The following is a 6000-nucleotide window of genomic DNA, read 5'->3' as shown; positions in this document are numbered from 1 at the left end:
CTGGGCAGCATTCCTATGAGGAAGGTCATGTTAAAGACTTAATAATTTTCATATGGTAAGGACTGGGAGTGGGGAGAGCTAAACCTCCTTGTGGTGGCCAGGAGCAGGGTGGTTCCATAGGGGCCTCAGGCACCACACCACAGGCAGCAAAGTGGGGCTGGCTTCTTGGCCCAGACAAATGACCTCCCAGGATGCCAGAATTTGCAGATGTGAGCTCAGACTCTCTGCAGGGATCTTGGGGGTTGAATACATATCCAAATATATCGTGCCCTAGGCAGGAAACAAGTGCATTTTTAGCCACTACAGCTGGTAGGAGGCAGCATGGTGTTGGGGAAAGACAGCAGTGTTTGGAATTAGAAAGATCTGGGAGAGGACCATTGAGATGGCTTAGTATGTAAAGGTGCTTGCCACCAAGCCTGATGTCCTGAGTTCAATCCCCAGGACCCCCAAGATGGAAGGGAACAAGTAGCATCTGTCTGCAAGTTGTCCTCTGACCTCCTGCACGTGCCGTAGTACAAGTGTAACTAAATACAAAATACACATGCACATACAAATATACACATATGCTCTCATGAACACTCATACGCACTCTCACACATAAACACACACCCTCACATGCTCATGCACACTCATACGCACTCTCACACATAAACACACACCCTCACATGCTCGTGCACACTCATACGCACTCTCACACATAAACACACACCCTCACATGCTCGTGCACACTCATACGCACTCTCACACATAAACACACACCCTCACATGCTCGTGCACACTCATACGCACTCTCACACATAAACACACACCCTCACATGCTCGTGCACACTCATACGCACTCTCACACATAAACACACACCCTCACATGCTCGTGCACACTCATACGCACTCTCACACATAAACACACACCCTCACATGCTCCCGTGCACATTCACACAAATACTCTCACACATTCACACACAGAAAATTTGAAAGAAGTTGTCTCTCCTGAGAGCAGGCCATGATACACTCATCTCTTCCCTTCTCTGGGGACTTAAGAGAGTTCAAGGACAGAGGAAGCAGCTCACAGTGAGGAAGTCAATTTCGAGCCAGTATTGGCCAAAATCTCTGCTGTCAGAGGTGCTGGGCTCACTGACTCCCAGGCTCCACTGAGCTTGCGGAGGAAGTTAGGAAGCTCGGAGGGTGAAAACAGGTCACTGGACTTTGATTTGGTTAAATAATTGTATTCGAAGAGATATGACTGCTGGCCTGGTGTCAGCCTGGTGGAGGTCTGCCACAGGGTGACTGGTCTGCGCTCACCTCATCTGCTCCTGGAATGTCCTAGTCAATGCATTCGGGGAGATACCGAAAATGTGCCAGTGGCCTGTACCAATGACAGAAGGACAGACTGTGGTAGAGAGCTCGCCCAGCATCCGCGAAGCCCTGGGCCCATGCTCAGCACCACACAGGAAGCTCAGTGGCACACACCTCGGACCCCAGTACTTGGGAGGTTCATAGTCATCCATAGCTCAGTAGTAAATCTGAGGCCACCCTGGGCTGCAGAAGACCTTGTCTCAAAAAAATAGATAGATAGATTCTTAGAAAGAAAATACCACATTAATAAGCTTTTTAAAACTTTTACTTTGGGTGCCAGAGAGACAACACCAAAGAGCCTTTGTTGTTCTTACAGAGGACCTAAGTTTGGGTCCTGGCACCCACATTGGCCAGCTCACAGCCACCTAAACTCCAGCCTCAGGGGATTTGATGCCTTTTTCTGACCTTCACGGGCACATGTGCATATACACAACATACACAAACACACACGTTCATAACAACAGCAATAATAATAGATACACAAACACACACGTTAATAACAACAACAATAATAATAGCAACAATAATAAAGTAAATCTTTAAAAACTTATTTTAGCCTAATCTTCACCCAAAGCCTAGGAGGAAAGAACCTGGGCCTCAGACAGACCAAGTTCCTTACCTGAGGCCACCAGATGAGTGGTTCTGATGCTGAACTTGAACCGATGCTCCTCATGTGTCCTGGAATTCACATGTGTGACTAGCATCTACGGGGCACTCCTAACTCTCCAGAGTCTGGAGAAACGGGCCAAGCAAGTGCTTTATTGGGCTTTTAGCCTCCTTCATCCATCCCCAAAATAGACACAGCTGGCACTTGCCTGGCAAATCCTAGTCTGTTGTTAACAAAGGGAATAAGAACATTGAGGAAATCAATGTTCCTGTTAAAGCAGGGTTGTGAGGATGCCGGAGAAAGTCAATACTTTAAAAGCATGAAAGAAAGGGTCTGGGAAGATGGATTAGTTAGTAAGGCATGTCCACACAAGCAGGGAGAACTGAGTTCAACACTCAAAACCTGGTAAAACAGCCAGGCACAGCCACTCCAAGCACTGGGAAGGTAAAATCATGATCCCAAGGGATTGAAAGAGACATCAGCACTGACCCAGACTCCAGTCACACACACACACACACACACACACACAGCTGGATTTTCTTTTAGACTGACAAACGCAACTTAAGGAAGGTTTCGCTTTGGTTTGAAGTTTTGGGGTGCAGCCCTTCACTGTAAAAATGACAGCAGAGCATGAAGCAATGGCCACAACAAATCCACAGTCAGGAAGCAGAGGGAGTTGAAAGCGGGCGCTCGGCTTACTTTTTCATTTTTATGCAGTTTAGGATCCCGAAACATGGGATGGTGCTCCCTGCAGTTAGGGAGAGTCCTCCTTCCTCGATTAAGCTTTGCTGGAAATGCTCTCGCAGACACACATGGCGTGTTTCCAACTTGACTCTAAATCCAGTCCAGCGGACAATGAAAATTAACCATCACAGGAGGTCACGGAATGCAATCCCCACGGGTGGTGACGTTAAACCTGAAGGGTATGGGCAGGCAGCTGGGAGCACCCAGAAGAACGAGACATAGGTTCTGCCTGCAGGATGCCGCAGTTCTGGATCGGCAAATATATAATGCTACTGTCCTTGTGGGGAGGGGCAGTGGTTACCACTGAATGTTGAGAGGAAAGGTGGGCCAGACTTGGGAGGATGTGATGGCTAGTTTTATGTGTCAGTTTGACACAAGCCACGGTCATTTGGGAAGAGGGAAACTCGATTGAGAAAATGCTCCCACCAGATTGTCCTGTGGCGTATTGTCTTGATTGGTGTAGGAGGGCCCACTCACTGTGGGTAGGACCATCCCTAGTCCTGAGTGCTACAACAAAACAGGCTGAGCAAGCCATGGAGAGCAAGCTGGAAAGTACCACTCCTCCAAGTAATGAATCAGTTCCTGCCTCCAGGTTCTGCCTTGACTTCCCTGGATGATGGACTAGAAGCTGTAAGGTGAAATAAACCTTTTGTTTCTGACTTGGTTTTATCACAGAATCGGAAACCCTAACAGAGACAGAAGACTCTCTGAAAGAGACCCCACCAGAGTGAAAAGGACAGGAAGTCACGGGAGCCGGCCAGCAACTACAGAAAGCGTGGTCGAAGGGTTTGTGTCCTGGTTCCTCCAGAAGCAGGACTCGCTACCCCAGAGTGGGCAGGCGACAGTGGTTACAGACTGGTGTCCCTGTGGCATGGCTTAGGAGTTCCCTTGCAGTCTAGTGGGTCGTGGGCTTTCACAGCAAGTAACTTCACCAGCCATGAGAACGAGAGCTGTGCTGTCATTATGGAAGTGCACCTTCCCCTGAGATACGACGTTGCCTTGTACCGTGAACGAGACATTTCAGTTTCAATTTTGTCAAGGAAGAACTCTTGGCGGCTCTTTTCTTTAAACATTTCACTTTTTAAGTACTATTATTGTATGTGAGTGTGCATTGTCTGTGTGCAAGCATGTGACGGCCAGAGGACAACTTCCGGGAGTCAGTTCTCTCCATCCGCCACGTGGGACCCTGGATCACACTCGGGTTGTCAGGCTGGTGCACGATGCACTGTTACCTGCTGAGCCATCGTGGGTCCCCACCTGTGCCTTCTTTAGCTCCATTGTCAACTGATATGAAGAGACTTAAAGGTCGTGTCCCCTCTGTGTGGGATGTCACTTTAAAAACATAATTGAGAACGTTCAGTCAGGGCTGGGAATGGAACTTAGTCTGTGAAGTGCTTCTCTAGCATGCCTGAGGTCCTGGGTTTGATACTCAGCCCTGTATAAACCAGGCCTATAATCCCAGTACCAGGAGGTGAAGACAGGAGAGTCAGAAGTCTAAGGTCGTTCTCGGCTACAAAGGGAATCTGAGGCTCAGGTGCATAAGACCCTGTCTCTAAATTCAATAATCAATTAGTTAAAAGCAGCAATTGGCTAATTCCCTGCTTTTGGAGATTCACCACGAGCGTCACCTCCGGGGCAGCTGGGTGATGGCTCCCGAGGACCTCACTGTACTATTTCTGCAACTGTGTGTGAGTCTATAATTATTTCGAAATAAAAAACCGAAAAACAAACATGTTCTGGAATCACACAGAGCCAGTGCAAACATCACATCTGACACAAAAACAAGTTTTCATCATGCAAGCAGCTGTTTCTTATTTCACAACTTTAAAAAAATCGCTCGTGGGGCTCGAGATGCGGTTCAGCTGACAGTGTTTGCCTCGCACGCAGGAAGCCCCAGTTCGATCCCCAGCACGGCATAAACCAGCTGTTTGAGGGCAAGCCTGTAATCCCAGCCCTAAAGATACAGAAGCAGGAGGAGTTCAAGGTCATCTTTGACAGGTTCAAAGCCAGCCTGAGCTACATGAGCCCCGTTCGCAGGTTAAATAACCATCAGTGAGATGGTTCAGTGGGTAAAGGCACCTGTCAGGAATCTGGCAGTCTGGGTTTGATCCCCAGGACCTAAGTGATGGAAGGAAAAAAACTGATGAGTGAATGCCTGTGATTGGCAGATGGCTTCCACGTAAGTACTGACACACACACACACACACACATGCATACACGCATTCACACACACACACATATCCACCCACCCACTCACGTCCACAAATACATGAAGGTAAAAAGTGACATAAAGGATTGTCCGTGGCGTCTCGCGTAAATTTGCAATCCATTATGCTACCTGTTCATTTCCATATGTGATCTTAAAGCAAACTGCTGCTGTCTCTCCAGGGTCCTGAACGCCTCCTCCTTACTCCAAATTCCTGTGTGATTTACAGCCTGGCAAAGGTTGGGAGCTGCTGGTGGGTGAAGGAGGTTGTGGAGAGAGGCTGGGTTAAGAGACGAGGTGGGGCTACTACAGTTAGAAGCTGCATCTGGGTGAGCTTGGGACAGACTTTTTGGGATGATTTTCATTTAAATTTGTATTACTTTTTGTGTGTATGTGTATGGTGTATGTGGTATGTGTATGTGGTATGTGACGTCTGAATATGTGTGGCATGTGAGGTGAGTGTGGTGTATGTGTGTGTGTGTGTATGTGAGGTGTGTGTATGTATATATATGTATGTGTGGTACATGTGATGTGTATATATGGTGTGTTTGTGTGTATATATGTGAGGTATGTATGTGAGGTGTGTGTGTCTTGTGTGAGATGTATGTGGTATGTGTGTATATGTGGTGTGTATGTGGTGTGTGTATGTGAGGGGTGTGGTGTGTGTATGTGAGGGGTGTTTGTGAGGTGGTGTGTGTGCGTGTGTATGTGTGTGTTGTGGCCATGGCTTACAGGTGTCTGTTCTCTCCCTCACCATGTGGATCCTGGGGATGGCACTCAGATAGTCAGATTATTATCAAGATCCTTTACCTGCTAAATCACTTCTCTGGATGCTTTTCTGAACAATAGAGATTCATGATGTAAAGATATGGTTCTGCCGAGAGAGCACGCCCTTCCTGAGCAGAAGAGCTTACCTGTTATCTCCTTCTCCCCTCAGCATCTGGAAGACAGAACCCAGATCATGACTTCCTGAAGATGCCATCTCTCCAGCACCTGCTCTGACACTGCCAGCAAGGTTTTCCAAGCCGTGCCTTCCTGAGAGGCAGGCCACATGGTGCTAACACCTCCTCTGCCGCCTCCTCAGACCCAT

Source organism: Chionomys nivalis, chromosome 5, assembly GCF_950005125.1.
Source record: "Chionomys nivalis chromosome 5, mChiNiv1.1, whole genome shotgun sequence".
NCBI classification, from domain to species: Eukaryota; Metazoa; Chordata; class Mammalia; order Rodentia; family Cricetidae; genus Chionomys; species Chionomys nivalis.
This window is presented reverse-complemented; position numbering follows the sequence as displayed.